Raw genomic sequence first — 18,034 nt, forward strand, 5'->3', positions numbered from 1 at the left:
TCTGGTGACCCCTCCTGGAATTGCATCTAGTAGCCCTTTGTGGATTGCGGGACGGCCGGAGACGTGGCGGACCCTTCGCCGGGATTTCGTGGCGCCCGCGCAGCCCGCTCATGACTGGACACACTCTGTTCCCCCGGAGAGGTAACAGTGACCTTTCCCCGCGTCTTCCTGGAGAAGACTCATCCCTTTGAAACCGCAGTTTTGGCCCTAATAGCTTAAAAGCTAGTGCAGGAATGAGTTCCCCAACAAAGCAGACAGTTGGTACCCGAAGGTAGTCTTGTTGGAGGTTGAGGAGGGTGCATTCAGGATGGGAAATCACCTTTCTACAGAAGAACATGCAATTATTTCTGTGTGGAGAGATATGATTCCTCTTATTGGAATTTCTGTGTCAGATGACTCACTCTGCTCTCTACTTGCCTGGGCTAAATCTCATGATTTTCCAGTAGATGTGGACGCCACTTTTAGTCCACAGACGTGGAACGCAGTAGGCTATGGTTGAAATAGAGATTTTTGGAGTTCACTTGAATTAGCAATATGAATTAAGCATTTAAAGTTTAGCCTGTAGAACTATGTGTTGAATTTTAACCTTTTTACTTAAGAAACCTCTGCCATGGTACAAAGGGCAAAGAAAAATGCAAATTTCTGAAGTTTCTTGCGTAAAGAACAATACCAGAGAAGACCAAGAGATACAAAAAGCCCAGATAAAGGGACTCCTCTGTCTCCAAGCTAATCAAGGCTGACAGACGTACTCAGATAAGCACCAAGGGACCAAAAGCGCATGCGCAAAGGAGAAAAGTTCAAAAGTTCAGTCATGAGGAAGACCACAATCTTCAGCCTCAGAGACCACCAGAGACCCCCGTGCGACCACCACAGCAAACAACACATGCCCAGAAGGGCATGGATCTGATTGCCATACGAGGAGAGAACAGGCGGGGCCAGGAGTTGAATATGCATGGCAAAGTTGTGCAATGCATTGCATGTGGGATACCTTTGTGAATAAAGATGTGGGCCAGACTGAAGCTCGGGGCACAAGTTTTCACGAGAGCTATCTCGCTTGTGCCGAGCGCTGACATACATACCCACTTCATAACTATATCTGGTTGTGGAGTTTATTTATTCTGCGTATTGCTTCATTTTGGCGACCATGAAGGGACAACTCCGCTCACCCACGGGTCCAGTTGGGGGGCAGACGCCCTCAGGCGCCGTGGGGCTTTTTCCCGAGAAGGGTCTCTTCGCCTCGGCTGTACACTTCAGGGAGCAGACCAGAGCCCGTTACGACTGCAGACAGAAGCGGTATGTATTAATTTCCTTTTTTTAAGGTTGGCATCTGGTAAGTCGCATTGAGACGTCTTTGTGTGCAGTTCTGCCCAGGGGGCTTGCAAGCAAACCGCCTGCCGGGGGTGAGGCCGGCGGCGGTGGGGATCCCCAGCTGATAGCGCAGCTCGGGGAGGGAGAAATCCCGATTTCGGTTTCGTGTGCCTCTTACGTCCAGACGTGTGTGCTTGTGTGTGTGTGCGGGTGTGAGTAAAACGGTGGAGTGTGCTGATCGTGATCGCTGCTCAGAGATCTCTGCTTTAAAGAAGAAAGCAGCAGAAGAGCGGCAGCGGCGTTGCTAAGGAGCGTAGACGCGGAGCGGCGTTGCTAGGAAGTGCGGACGTGGTGCGGCAGTGCTAGAGAGAGCAGGCGCGGCAGCAGCGCTAGAGAGTGGCCCCAGGCTGCGACACCGGGCGGCGGCACGAGCGCAGCACGGGGGATGCTTAAATCGCGGGTTAAAGGGCAGGAACCAGCTGGTAGCTGGTAGCACAAGCTGTAGTTTTCCGAAGTTGCTTTGAACTCTGCTAGTTGATAGCACAGCTAGCAGGAGTGTAGTAGAAGCTAGGATTTGCAAGCACCGGTAGTAAAGGACAGGAACCAGCTGGTAGCACAAGCTGCAGTTTTGCGAAGTTGCTTTGAACTCTGCTAGCTGATACCGCAGCTAGCAGGAGCGTAGTACAAGTTAGGATTTGCAAGCTCCGCATCGCTGGTTGGTAAGGGACAGGAACTGGCTAAAGGTAGCCAGTAAGCCCGGCTGCGCTAAGGGTTGTGTTTGTTGTGTGATAACACTGCCCTTCAGTGTTAAAAGTTGTTACTGGGAGATCCTTTGCATTACGGGGTTTGCTGCTTGGTTCTTGCTACAAGCGAGAAGTGATTTCCCACAGCGGCTGCAGAACTTCAAGCCCGGGCCGAGAGAGCCTGACCTCCCAGAGGGGCTTTACACAGATGGTTTCTGTAATGGGTTAAAACTTAAAGTTTGTTCATCAAAACTGACAAAGTTATTCCAGTAAGACTGCTGCATCACCTCAAGTTTGTTTAAGTAAATTTCCAGACTTTAAAGGATAAAGAAGGTGAAACCAAAAAGACAATCGGTTTCACAAACATTTGTTTATCTGTTTAGTAAACTGTTAATATGAGTGGGGGGTTTGCTATGATTGATAACACAGTATCAGCTTATCCGCTCAGTAAACCTAGAATTCCAGGAACTCAGCAAATTGAGCCTAAAAATTCCAGGAATCAGACAAAGGAAAATTACCAACCTTCATCTTCAGACCCCGGGAGGTGGACTATGACCACCTAAACACAAAAGAAGAATACGCAGAGTACTACACATGAACCCGGAAGCAGGACTGTATAAGAACTCCACGGAAAATCAGAAGAGTGTGACAGGGGCGGAGCGGAGACTCCCCTGTCGCCCAGCGCTGATTTGCTTATTGCCTTGCCCGCTGTAATCAATAAATTCTCAATTGGTTTTACTTGGCAAATTGTCGTCTCAATTTATAACAGTTTCAACTTGAACCAAGTCAGTCCATTCATCCAGCAGGGAACTGGGTAGTCATAGAGCAGGAGGACGGAGGGAGAGACAGTGTGTTCTTGGGAGGAATATACCGCAGTTCAGCAAGTTGCTATCTAGCCTTTGACTGGGAGCAACCACCAGTTGAACGGGCACTTAGGAACCCCTTGAGGTGGGGTCTGGAAGGGGTGATTCCCTGTTTCGTGTGCAGATTGACAACCTTTTGCTGGGAGCCAGGCTGGCACACAGCTTGCGTTCTCCTCCAATGTTTAAAGTGTCAGAGGAGGTGGTATTGCATTTCATATAGATGGAGATCCACGTGTCATGCATGCACTCCTGAATTACCAAGATACTATAACCCAGGGGTTGAACAAGCAAGGTGAGAAATAGTCAATTTGATCTGTGGAAAAAGCCACCTAGTCCCGGAAACCCAGGATGTTTTTGAAGAAGATTGGGAAAAGATAAAGGAGTGGCACAGCCTTAGTATTAAAAAGAAGAACTAAAGAATTTTTTTTTCTTTTCTCCCCAGTAGTTCAGATTGAACCCTTAGAAGTTTGTAAATTTGTGTGGGACTGGGCAGACAACAAATGAATAAAAGTTAATGGTTAATTATGATGTATTAATTAATACATTAATATTTTAATATGAAAAGTGATTAAAGTATTGTTGATTCTCAATTTGGCTATTAGTATTTTAATTTGAATATTTGATTGACTATTCAATCTTTTTGTTATTTGATTAACTATAAATTTTTATTAATATTTTATTTCCAATATTTGATTAATTATTAAAATTCTTTATCAAAAAAAGGGGTTTTCTTCTGTTTTAATCTGTGACTCATATTTGAAAACTCAGGACTGAATAGGCGAAGTTTGCCCTAAAAGACATAATGGGAGCGAGACAGAGTAAGGAAGTACCCAAGGCCAGCCCATTAGGGTGTGTCTTAGCACACTGGAAAGAAATAGCAGGCAAAGGGGGCACAGAAAATAAATAAAGTTTAATTAAATATTGCTCTCATTGGTGGCCATTACATTGCCTAGAGGAGGGGGCAAGATGGCCTCCTACAGGTACATTGGAATATAATACCCTGTTACAGCTAATGCTATTTCTACGGAGGGAAGAGAAATGAGAGGAGGCTTCTTATTGTGATATGTTCTTCTCCCTCCGAAATAACCCTGATTGGCAAAGGGACTGTGGTATCAGGGCCCCCTCTGACCCCCTCGTTCTGGCTCTTGAAAAAGAAAACAGAAGCAAAATGGGAGAACTTAAATGGTGCTGCCTGGCCTGTAGCATAAGTATGAGATGCACCAGGACAGATAAAGTTTATCATGCAGCACTAGAGGAACAAGAACAAGATCTAGGCAACCTATTTAGCCCTCACTTGGGACGGCAGGGGGAAAGGGGTGGAGACTTGGGAGGGGCATCAGCACCACCTACAACTCCTGTTCCATCTATTCCATAAATTCCACCTATCCCACCTACACCTCCTATTCCACCTATTCTACCTATCCCACCTATACCTCCTGTTCCATCTATTCCACCTATCCCACCTATTCCTCCTATTCCTCCTACTACTCCCACTCCTACCCCTTCTCCTCCTTTGGAGAAGACACCAGCTCCAACCCCTCCAAGCAGCCCAATTGCATCCTGAAACAGAGGACAAATACTGCAGGCCCCTTTACAGGAGACAGTGATACCAGGCAGAGGAAAGATATTGGTTAAGGTGCCCTTCTCCACCCTTGATTTGGAATCTTGGGAAAGGGTTGCGGGAGATTACTGAAATGACCCAGTAAACACTGCTGAACATCTACGATACATTATGAAGCAGCACAATCCAGACTGGGGTGATATTCAGTTGTTATTAGACGCATTCACTGAAACAGAAAAACAGTTGGTTCTAAAAACAGCAGGGGACCTGGTAGCAGAGCACTTTACACAACAACAAGTGGACCTAAAGGAACATTTTCCACTTCAAGACCCAGGCTGGAACCCAAACCAGCCAGCAGAAAGACAGAGGCTAAAGAACTATCAGGATTGGATTATACTGGGGGTGGAAAGAGCAATACCTAAAACTAGAAATTGGTCAGCTCTATATGCTATTAAGCAGGGACCCTCAGAATCCCCCACAGAGTTCCTGGACCGCCTGAGAAATGCAATGCGACGCTATACACCACTGGACCCTTCATCTGATGTGGGGATACAACAGCTAATTAATATATTTTTGGGACAGTCCATGGGGGATATTCGGTGTAAACTCCAGAAAATCCAAGAAGAAGATGCAGGGAATTTGGTAACTTTATTGGAGGAGGCTTGGAGGGTCTTTAGCAACAGGGAAGAGGGGTATAAATGAGGGATGAAAAACTTAATAGCAATAGCGCAGGAGGAACGAAGAGAAAAACGTGAAAGCGGGCAGAGACCACCCAGGCAAGGCCCTCCTTGATTAGGCAGAAATCAATGTGCAAACTGTAAGAAACAGGGCCATTGGAAGAGGGACTGTCCAGAATGGAAACAGAATGGTCAAGGGAATCAAAGGAGAGGGGTGGTTGCCCATGTGCAGGAGGATTAGGGGGGACTGGAGGAGACTACCCCAGCAGCCCCTCTGGCTGTAAATCTGAAGCTGGGGGAAACGGAAAAAGGAAGTAAAATTTCTAGTCAACACTGGGGCAAGGTACTCTGTTCTAAATACAGCCTTGATGCCCGTAGGGGATGATTATGCTATAGTTACGGGAGTGACTGGCCAAACTGAAAAGGCATTTTTCTTTAGGCCGCTAAAATACAAACTGGGAAAGCAGTGAGGGATCCACAAATTTCTATATATGGCCAACTCCCCTGAGCCACTTTTGGGCAGAGATTTGCTGGGACAATTACAGGCAACTATTACATTTAAAAATGGGGAGATGACTCTGGAGGTAAATTATCAAAAGTATGTAGAAATATTGAGTTTGACATTAACCACTAGTGAAGTCACGAAGGAAACTGAAATTGATGAAGAGATAACGAATCAGGTATTCCCTGAGGTATGGGCCTCTGATGTCCCAGGGAGAGCGAAAAATGCTCCCCCTATACAGATCAGGCTAAAAGAGGGAAAGCAACCTGTCGGGGTTAAACAGTATCCCTTGAGGAGAGAGGATAAGGAAGGAATTAGTCCAGTAATTGAGAACTTTTTACGTCTAGGATTATTGCCATGATTTGAGAGGAAGTGAGTTTTCTGGGATGCTGTGGTCAAACCAATAGGTGCTCAGATTTGAATATTGGCACCTGGTGTGGCCACTGGGGGCATGGATACGCCTCTGTAAACACGGGGGTTAAAAGCAGAGAACTCCCAGGAAAGCAGAGAACTCCCAGGAAATCTTTGTCTTGGGTTCCAGTGGGGAAACAGGTCAGACCTCCCCTGCCCAGCTGCTGTGGCTGGGTGGGGGAGGGGAAGCCATGCGGCCAGGTGAGGTAGGGCCTTGGACAGAGAGGGGAGGTGAAGAGGCCCTTGCAGGATGGAAGGGTAGAGGAACATTGGAGAGGCATCGGGCAGCCACCCGCCCCTCCCCCCAGGAGAGAGAGAGAGTGCAGGTGTCTGTGCTTCAGCCACCTTGAAATTTGATAGAAGGCCGGCTGAGAAGGAGAAGGGAGGGGGGGGTGCTGCGAGAAGGTGCCCGCAGGGCAGCCGTGGGAGTTCTGGACAGGCAGAGACTGAGATTTTTAACCCTTTTCTTGGATGATGGAAACCTTACAAATGCTGATCCTCCTGGAGCTGAATGAGAAGAGAGATAGAGATGAGATAAGGGGAAATGGGCCCCAAGAGAAGTGGAGAAGAATCTTAGGTGGGAGGAGATGATGGAGTGGCCTTTGGCTGGACTTTTCTTGTATAGCCATGGACAGAAAAGTTTTTTCCTGTGACACAGAGACTGCATTTAGGGGGAAGGTAATGGCTCGGAGCCAAGGGAGTGCAGTGATGTTATGTGAAGGAGTGCATGAACAGAGACGACGGATGAGGAGGGTGGTTGGTGTCCTCGATCTTCAGTGGAGGAGATCTTTGTTCTTGAGACCCCTCAGCCCCAGAGGGTGAAATTTGGGGGGGGGGGGGGACGGGGACACGGGGACAGGTGTCCCAAAAGTGAGAGATTGTGCTCTGGTTGGAACTGGACAAAGCACCCTTAAAAGGAAAACCCTAGAAGCAGCTCTGGTCCATGCGCAGTGATGAGAACACTGGGCATGGAAGGAAGATGTCAGGATGGCAAATGATCTCTGGGCGGTGCCACATGTGACAGGAAACAGAAGAGGTCTCAACTGTGTTTCCTGGGGAAGCCTATGGCACAAGAGGGACTCATCTCTCCTTGATGAACTGAGAATTGATTATCTAAAGGGTGATGATGGACTGAGAGTTGGTGATTTGAGGGATGGATGTATTGGAAATTTGGTGGGGGGGAGGAGGAAATGTTTTTGGAAGGTTTTCATTCTTTCTGTGTGTTTCTTTTTACATACAGTTGTAGGTTAATAAAGTTTTCTCTTCTTTATTTCTAAGTGGGAGCCTGTTTTGCTCTATTCCTGGTCGCATCTCACAGCAGACACCAGGGAGAATGTATTTTCATGGGGGCACTGGCATTGCGCCAGCATCAAACCATGACAGAATGTTAAAAAAAAAAAAAAACTAATCTGATTTTAATGCCCCTATCCTACCAGTCCACAAACCTGATAGGTCATACCGGTTATTACAGGATCTGTGAGCTGTGAACAAGATAACTGAAGATCTGTATCCTGTGGTGGCAAATCCCTCTTGGGTAGCTGTTGATAATTGCTGCCCCAAGATGCGTAGGATGTCTCTGCTTCGGCCCATGCAACTGAAGAACAAGTCTGGACTCTTCACTTTTCGGTCTTCAGGTTCTTTATTAATTCTTATCTATAAAATTTTCTTTCTGCCCAGTGGAGATCTGCTCTGCAGGGCAGCCACGAGCACTCTAACTGCCCCTGAGGCGGTGTTGTCCTTTTATACGACAAGCTACGTATATCATATTTACACTTAATTCCCAATACCTATCACCTATGTTAGACAGTGCACTTCTACTCTAGACCAATCCCAAAGTGCCAACATTACTGCAGAAAATGGAGAACCAGAAGAAGGAAGGCTAGACACGCCCAGATTCCTCCATCTTGTCCCCATAACCCCCATACCAGTTCCGACAAATCCCTACACATTATTTACTTGCTTAATACCTGAACTAACTTGGTTTACCATTTTAGATTTAAAAGATGCCTTCTTTTGCCTTCCTATCGATGAAGCCAGCCAGAAAATTTTTGCATTTGAATGGGAAAGTCCTAAAAGCAGGCGAAGAACACAACTTACATGGACCAGACTCCCACAAGGATTTAAAAACTCGCCCACTTTGTTTGGAGAACAACTTGCAAAGGAATTGGAGACCTGGGAAGCCCCTCCAGAGGAAGGAAAGCTGCTACAGTACGTAGATGAAATCCTGATAGCCACACGAACAAGGGAAGCATGTGTGGCCTGGACAGTAAGCCTCTTGAACTTTCTGGGGCTCCAAGGGTACCGGGTATCGAAGAAAAAAGCCCAAGTAGTAAAACAGAAAGTAACTTATCTGGGTTACGAAGTCGGTGCTGGACAGTGTACCCTGGGCCAAAGCCGGAAAGAGGCAATATGCCAGACCCCAAAACCTCGGACTACAAAAGAATTACGAACTTTCCTGGAGATGCTGGGGTGATGCAGGTTATGGATCTATAACTATGGACTGTTTGTTAAGCCCTTATATGAACTTATTGCAACTGAAAGCAGAGACATCCAATGGACAATGGAAGCTACACAGGCTTTCAACCAACTGAAAAAAGCCCTCATGTCAGCTCCAGCTCTGGGATTGACAGACGTGAGTAAGCCTTTCCTTTTGTTCTCCCATGAGAAGCAAAGAATCGCCTTGGGAATTGTTGCGGTGTGTTGTAATAACCTGTCTTAAACTTCCGGGTCCCTTCCCCAGGTGCGCCAATACCCCTCTTCCCCTTCCCCCCTCGCCCCCTGCTGGGCTGTCAATCAGTTTTAACATTCCAGCAAGGCGTGGTGTGGTTCGTCACTTTCAAAGGATGCCCCTCAGGCCTGGGGGTCATTGGCCTGTCTAGGTGTCATCCTCCCCTGAGACCCTCCCCCTCCCACCTGGTTGGTGGCTCACCTGCCCCTTCCCTCCCCCTCCCCCGGGAGCTTAAAAGGTGAATCAAGCCATGCGGTTGGGATTCTGTTGGAGCTGTTGCCAAGATTCAGTCCTCTGTGACCATGGAATAAAGCTCTGGATATCAACCCTCCGGCAGAATCCGTCTCCTTTCTCTTCACCTTCGCCTGAAGCCTTCCCTCCTGAGGTAAACGGAGTTCCTACCAAGCCTGGACTTGTTCAGCTGCCCAGCTGCAACCACCAGCAAGCTAAAGGTGTCTCTGGGGTGATACGCCACAGTTGCCGCCTTTGGCCCATCAGCAAGGGTCAGACTGGCCCAGGCACAATCTACCTGGTAATATTGGGATTCATATTCCAATAGGGAATATTAGCACAGGACCTTGGCCCGTACCGGAGAGCAGTTGCTTACTTCTCTAAGCAATTGGATGCAGCAGCTAAAGGGTGGCCTGCATGCCTCAGAGCAGTTGCAGCAGTTGTACTGAACATCCAAGAGGCACATAAATTCACCCTGGACCAGAAAATTACTGTGCGTGTGTCTCACACAGTGTCTGCAGTCTAGAAGTTAAAGGCGGGCATTGGCTTTCCCCACAATGGTTCCTGAGATACCAAGCTATTATGGTGGAGCAAGATGATGGGGAGATAGTGAGTGGTGACTAACATTGTCAATCCAGCCTCCTTCCTCAGTGGAAACCAAGGGGAACAAGTGGAACATGACTGCCTGGAGACCATCGAGGCCACCTATTTCAGCTGCCCTGACTTGAAGGACACCCCTCTCGAGAATGCAGAAATCTGGTTCACTGATGGAGCAGTTATGTCATCAGTGGAAAACGACACGCGGGGTACGCAATTACTACCTGCAAGAAGGTAATAGAATCTGGGCCCCTGTCAATGAATACCTCTGCACAAAAGGCCGAAATAATTGCTCTAACTTGGGCCTTAGAATTGGCAAAAGGGAAATAAATAAACATATATACGGACTCAAAGTATGCATTTGGAGTAGTGCATGCTCATGGAGCCATTTGGAAAGAGAGAGGACTGCTGAACTCTCAAGGGAAAAACATTAAACATGCATCAGAAATACTGCAATTTCTAGAAGCAGTCCAGTTGCCAAAGAAAGTAGCAATCATGCACATTAAGGCACATCAGAAGATAAACTCAGAATTGGAAGAAGGGAATGAGCTGGCGGATAGGGAAGAAAAAGAAGCAGCAAAAATTGAGGTAATAACTGAGGCGGCCCTGATTCCAGACAGGCAAATTTCCCTCAAAGATAAGCCAAAATACAACAAATTAGACAAAAAATCGATCCATGAGCAAAAAGGAAACTATAACCAGGAGGGATGGGCCACCATAGAGGGAAAAGTAGCTATACCCTCCTATTTATTATGGTTCCCTAATAAGGGAGGAACATCAGAAAACACATTGGGGAATTGATGCCCTATATAAATACCTAAATGGAAGGATCATAGCTAGACATTTACGAGCCACTATCACCCAAGTGACTCGACAGTGTGACCTTTGCCTCCAGACCAACCCCAAGAATATTCCCAAATCAAAACTTGGCCAGATTGGGAAGGATCATAGGCCTGGGCAGCAATGGCAGATTGATTTCACAGAATTGCCAAGAAAAGGGAGGTATAAGTTTTTACTGGTGCTAACAGATACCTTTTCAGGATGGCCAGAAGCATTCCCCACCAGGACTTCTAAAGCCTGGGAGGTAACTAAGGTCTTGGTACAGGAAATCATACCACGCTTTGGAGTCCCAGCCACAGTCTCCTCAGATAGAGGACCACATTTTATTGCAAAATTAGTGCAACAGATTAGCCAATACTTGGGCATAGACTGGGAACTTCACACCCCATATAACCCACAATCAAGGTGTCAGGTGGAGAAAATGAATCATTTGATCAAACAACAAATTGTACAATTGGGACAAGAGGCTAATTTGCCATGGCCTCAATCCCTCCCATTAGCACTACTGCGGATTCGAACCAAACCCAGGACTAAAGAAAAGCTGAGTCCCTTTGAAATGCTTTATGGGAGACCATATGGGGTACAGAAGGGAATGTCTACCCAGGATGTATCGCTAACCTCCTATATGATCGCTCTAAATAAACAACTTAGAGCAATTGAAAAATATGTGTCTGGAACTCGGGGTACGGTGCTCGGTTCACCAGTACATGATGTACAACCTGGAGACTATGTATATGTCAAGTCTCCTACAGAGAAGGCCCTGGAACCACAATGGGGGGGACCGTACCAAGTGTTCCTTACTACCTTCACTGCAATCAAGATTAAAGAACAAAGCGCTTGGATCCACCACAGCTGTGTTAAGAAAACTTCAGAAGCCCCTTGGAGAATAACACCGGGTGATGGTGAACTGAAACTGAAACTTACTCGGACAAAATGAATGTATCATGGTGCGTGGGGATTTTTGCTGAAGTATTGTTTACAATCATAGTTGTAATGCAAAAATTAGAAAGTACTCCTAGCCAGGGCAATGGTGAATGGCCTTGGTCCCAAGCCTTTACTCAATACACCAGTTCCATGGGGAAACCTCCTGATTTAAAAGGTTTAGACCTAACAACTCTGGTCATACACAGTAACCAAATATATAAAAAGCAGGAGTGGCAGAAACAGAGGTTGTGGTCACTTCAAGGGACCATAGGGGAGGCAATTAAGATAGGGTGTTGAATGATTAATGGAACTACCTATAGTAAAGCAACCCAAATCAGTGTGAATAAATGCCAGAAGGTTTGCAATTGTCCAAATGAATTAGACTGTTGGTACAACTTCACATTAAGACAAATTCTTGATGTGGTTTGCCTCTGGGCATGCAAAACTATTGGGCTATCTTTCAAATTTAAAATAAGCACTATAGCCAAGCCCTTACAACCCAACCCAGCACTCAAGCACAAACCCAAAATATGCCACTTAAGCTTGAACCTAAGGTTTATGAAGTCGGCCCATATGTAATAAGGAATATGGGTCAACAACAACTGTTATTTAACCCAGAATGGTCCCTTGAATGTGTTGAACTGTTAATGAAAGCCAATATCTTGATGGTTCAGCCAGCTTGCTCCCCCTTCCTAAGGTCATCCTTCAAGGGATGGACAAAATGGCTACAAAAACAAGTACACTTCAGAGACAGAACACGAAGGGATTTAACCAGGATATTAGGGACCGGGTTAGGGGTTTTGAATGGGATTGACTCCGAAATACTAATGAAAAAATTAGCTGCAGGAACCAGCAATTTGATAAAATTAAAACAGCCTTTAGTCGTCTCTATTGGCATTGGGAAATAGTCAGTGGCAAGTCTCAAGGGTGCTGCCAAGATGGAGAGAAATTGAAGATCAAGATCATAGCTTAATAGTAGACACATTAAAGGTGGCACCGGATAACATATCTTTAGCCCTTAGCTGTATACAAACACAATTATGGATACAGTCAACAGCTGCTTTAATCATAAGAGAAGGAAGTAAAGAGGTGTTTCTAACTGAGGTACGAAAGGTTGTCTGGGACATTGCTACAGACTTCGAGAGAAATTTCCAGTCTTGGTGGACCATGGTAAATTTACACATAATCCCACCACTAACACAGCTACTGCCTTTGTGCTCATTATACGTAATGCCACAGTCCACGCTATTCACCCCATTGTTGCCTTAGGGTTAAATCATGAGAAGTCAGTATTATACCCCTCAGAACATAGGGTATGGGCTTGGAAAATCCAGGAGAAATGGCAAACTGTGAACCTGGAACCTTGCATTGCTCAAGAATAACGGGGATTCATCTGTGAGAGTAATTTGATTAGTGCTCAGGACATATGCCTTGACACTGACCAAGGCATTTGTCACTTTGAGATCCATCCAGATACCAACCAACAAACTCTACTGGTGTATATAGGTGATGGCTGTGTGTACTTAAGGACTGTGTGTGATAGCATAGAAATTGATAAAAACAAGGTATCCTTATCCATTAAGAATCATTCCAATTTTTGTATTTGCAACTTTATTAAGATTACTGGGTGTGGCTTTGTATATTTGGCACCAATCATATCCCACCAGTTAATAAAATCAAACTACACAACATACAATGAGTTACCACCCACACCCATTGGAATGAATTTAACCCTAGTAAATCAATTAATGAAACATCAGGATCTAATCAAAATTGTAGAGGAGATTCAAAAGAATGGGCAGAGAACTCTGGTAACTGTCCATCACGACATAACTGAAATAAACAGAGTCCTGCAAAGAGTAAAACAAGACACAAGTCATAACTGGTGGGATGCACTATTTGGATGGTCACCAACCGCAACTGGGATCTTGAACACTTTATGTCACCCCATTATAGTTTTATTAATTTTAGTTAAAATAAATTTAATGATGTTTATTTTAACACTCATGTGGAATTGGAGAATGTTAAGACGTGTGGCCATTTTGACTTCACTCTCTAGGACTCATGGAATCCTGCTGAAAGGGAGCTGTCATGATAGTAGGTCAAAATTTGGATCAAGACCTCTATAGTAAAAGAATTTACCATATTTTAAGAAAAGGGGGGAATGAAATAGAGATTTTTGGAGTTCACTTGAATTAGCAATATGAATTAAGCATTTAAAGTTTAGCCTGTAGAACTATGTGTTGAATTTTAACCTTTTTACTTAAGAAACCTCTGCCATGGTACAAAGGGCAAAGAAAAATGCAAATTTCTGAAGTTGCTTGCTTAAAGAACAATACCAGAGAAGACCAAGAGATACAAAAAGCCCAGATAAAGGGACTCCTCTGTCTCCAAGCTAATCAAGGCCGACAGACGTACTCAGATAAGCACCAAGGGACCAAAAGCGCATGCGCAAAGGAGAAAAGTTCAAAAGTTCAGTCATGAGGAAGACCACAATCTTCAGCCTCAGAGACCACCAGAGACCCCCGTGCGACCACCACAGCAAACAACACATGCCCAGAAGGGCATGGATCTGATTACCATACGAGGAGAGAACAGGCGGGGCCAGGGGTTGAATATGCATGGCAAAGTTGTGCAATGCATTGCATGTGGGATACCTTTGTGAATAAAGATGTGGGCCAGACTGAAGCTCGGGGCACAAGTTTTCACGAGAGCTATCTTGCTTGTGCCGAGCGCTGACATACATACCCACTTCATAACTATATCTGGTTGTGGAGTTTATTTATTCTGCGTATCGCTTCACTGTCTGTGGGAGGAGGTCGCTAGGGGGGATACGACTATGCCCCAATTAATACCTGTATGGGGAGTCCTGTCCAGAGCCTTGCAAGGCCAAACCCCAAGCTAAAGCGAATTGGAAATGGGGACCTTGGAGGGCGAAGATGCTGTCTCTGTGTCGGATGGGCGGGCCGGGCGGTTGCCGGCTTTTGCCTGCCTCAGCACAGACCTGCGGGAGACATGTGTGCTGTAATACGTTTGTTCATTAATAGCTAGGTAATTTAAATTATAAAACAATAGCTAAACAGCTCTTGTTTAGCAGGATATAATGTATACCTATGTGTAGTCATATATGGTAAAACCTTTAACTTCGTGAGAATTGCTTTGTTTACAAACCCCCCTGTAACTAGATACAGCCACATATGGTAAAACCTTTAACTTCGTGTGAATTGCTTTGTTTACAAACCCCCCCTCATAGGTATAGGAGACCCTCTGTAACTAGATACAGCTACATCTGGTAACAATTATTAACTTTGCTAGAATTGCTTGGTTTGCAAATGCCACCCCATAGGTATAGGAGACCCTCTGTAACTAGATACCATCACATATGGTAACAATTATTAACCTTACAAGAATTGCTTAGCTTGTAGAATTTAGACTTATAGATATGCCTTATAAGGAAAGCGGCCAAAGAGGAAGACTTGGGGCCTTCATCCCACGACCACCAGAAGGCAGAAAAAGACACCCTAGCAACCGGAGGAGCAAGCGCAGAAGACAGACCACGTCATCCAGGAATCCGGAAGAAAGAGACAATAAAAAGCGAACTTTAAAGGGGGAAAGGCACGCGCCTAAGAGGAGCGGGGACTCTTGGCCGCCCAGCGCTGAACCTTGCTTATTCTTGCTTGCATAATAATAAAGATAATTATACGATTCTTAAATTTGGTGAATTCGTTTATTACAGGCCCCTCGTGGAATCTATCTCTTGCCTCGAGATTATGTTCTGCCAAAATATCCTCATCCCTATGATTACGTGAAGCTGACATATCCTTTTCCTGCAAGGCTGCCACCGCAGAATGTGGTAGCCGCCTTCCGGCCGCACCTGGAGGACAGCTCTTCCCCATTCGTGCCGCTTTCGGCCCATCCAGCGCTGCAGGGCAGGCGGCACCGGGAGTGTCGCCACCCCAATCAGCATAATGGGCTTTCCCTGCTTCGCAAAGAGCAGCTAGCAAGCCTCTGTGACAGTTGGCCCTGCTCCAGCCACCGATGAGACCCATCACTGCTCCGTGGGAGCAGCGGACATGTCTTTGTTTCGGCCAGCCTCGCCCCGCCCGTCGAGGCAGCCTTTCGCTGCTCCACAAGCCGCTTGGCCCCGCCTGCCGGCCTCGCTTTCAGCCCCTCTGCGGCGAGCCGGGGACTGACTCTTTCACGGCCAGCAGGAGCCCTTGCCCCCGCCGCTGATCTCCCGCCCCGCACCGTGGGTGAGGGTGGAACCGCCCCCGTCATCAGCAGGTTAGCCAGCTGAACTGATTGCCCTGTCAGGTCCCTTGTCATCAGCTATTGGTCCTGCACAAATGTACTGGCCGCACCCTCCGCCATCGTCAGCGCATTTGTTCCAGCTAATGTCGCATCCCCCGCCGGTTTTTCCCCCCTCTTCTATGGTGCCTGCGCAGATGTCAGCGGCACCGACACCACAGGGGCACAACACGCACACAAGAGGGGCTGTGATCCCTTTCGCCCCCCCCCACATTTAGCTGCGGAACACCTGCCTCCTCCTCCTCTTTCCTGTGCAGCGGGTCACTCAGCTGACTTAATGTTTTTTGCAGTTCTACCACTATGGGCGGGGCTGTGCCGCAGAGGCAGCGGCTGTGCCAACAGTCGCTGCCCTGACGGCGGCTGCACCGCAGCTTGTCACCGCTCCCGTAGCCGCGGCCCTCGTGGCTGGGCCCCCAGCCGCAGCACCGCCAGTGGCCGGATCCCCTGCTCCGGAGCTTGAAACCAACCCCTCTGCTCCACAGATGGCAGCCGGTTCCTTGGCAGCGGCGCCCGCAGCACCTGCCGGGGCTGCTTTCCTGCCTGCTCTGGTTCCTCCAGCCGGCCCGCCTCCCATCCGGGACGTGAACTGTGACACTGAAGAAGATCCCCAGCCCACCTAGCCACTCCCAGCTGGCTCGCCTCCCGCTGCTTCTTCCAGGTTGCTACGGGACACGGACAGGGGCAGCAGTGAACACCAACAGCCTGTCCCTCTGTAGGGGCGTGCCCTCGCAGCTGAGTGCTGGCACAACCGTGCTGCAAAATCTGACGATCAGTGCTTTTCTGGGGACCAACATTCCCTTGGGACCAGCACCTTCCCTGGGACGAGACCCCCCCCTTGCTCTGTGGGGTCCCCGTCGTGCCTCGGAGCGCTCCGTGTGTCCCGCTCACATTCCCGGGGCGGGAGGAGCAGGGTCTGGAAAGGCTGCGGCTAGTCCAATTTCCGGGAGGGGCGGGGGATGGGCGGAACGCCGGGGAGATGGCCGAGACATCGGCGGCGTGGTGGGGGTGGGCGGTGAAGAAGAAAGCGGGACTGACTCGTTCATCCTGGAGCGGGTGCAGGCTGTGCCAGGGACCCCAAATCCTGGGCGAAATTCCATATTCCCTAGAAAGCCCCTCCTTCCCATTTGCCAACACGGAACAGGACCGACCATCTTCACTGACGGCTCAGAGTGCTGGAAGGCCACAAGTCAGGCTCGGGCCAATTTGTTGAATTAAAGGCTGTTGCCATGGCCTTCCAGCGATTTTCTCAGATCCCTCTGAATTTGGTCACAGTTTTACACAGAAACACAGGCAGAAAAGGTAATCCTGCAAACCCAACCAGCAGGGAGCCCAGAGGGCACATATACAGAAATAAGATAAAGGATATCTGAACCATTCATTCACTCATAACTGTTATTCTTAAGAGCCTTGTTTTGAAGTGTGTCAAGTCACACCCACCAATTAGAGCTTGGGCTGTGGCCAGGCCCTGACTCTTCCTGGATGGGATGACTGACAATAAACCCAGATGTTTTCTGCATCAAAAAAGTATTCATGTTGGCTTGGCAATTTGACCCTTTATATATATGACAGCTGAGCCTACTTTCAAAGCGAGTTTGAAGAACTGTTGTGGTGGATGGTTGGGGGTCTGATTGCTCGACATGGATGCTGCAATCTTCCCAGAGAGAGGTCCCCAAGGAGACAACTTTCTAGGGGTCTTGGGCAGTCCTTCAGCCGCTGGGTAGCCTCAGCAAGGGGCAGGCAGCCCGTGGCTGTAAGCAGTCAGCTCTTAGCAGTGATTTCAGCTCTTAGTGATTTCAGCTCTGCCCTGGGAGGTATCCCCAGGCCAACACAGGGACAAAAAGACAGCAGCACCATGTAGCAGTTCCACAGAGGTAGCCTTTATTCCAGCAACCCTGCAAAGGAGTGTGATGTTGGTCACAAGGGTCTTGAGGGTGAGAGAGAGACGAGAATGTTGATCTCATGTTCAGAAGGCTTGATTTATTATTTTATGATATATATACTACATTATAACTATACTAAAAAGAAATAGAAGGAAAAGTTCTCAGAAGGCTAGCTAAGCTAAGAATAGAAAAGAATGAATAACAAAGGTCTGTGTCCTGGCAGAGCGAGAGCAGCTCTGCCGTGAGTGGTCAGTAAATCCAAACATCCACAGGAGACCAATCACGAATCCACCTGTTGCATTCCACAGCAGCAGATAACCACTGTTTACATTTTATTGCTGAGGCCACAGCTTCTCAGAAGGGAGAAAAATCCCAAGAAAGGATTTTTCACAAAAGATGTCTGTGACATGTCACCCTTTTTTTTATTTAATTAAATTAAAAAGAAAAGTGTTTGTAATTTT

Source organism: Melozone crissalis, unplaced genomic scaffold, assembly GCF_028551555.1.
Source record: "Melozone crissalis strain CALT ecotype California unplaced genomic scaffold, PUWL_Pcris_2 ptg000035l_1, whole genome shotgun sequence".
In the NCBI taxonomy this organism is placed as follows: Eukaryota; Metazoa; Chordata; class Aves; order Passeriformes; family Passerellidae; genus Melozone; species Melozone crissalis.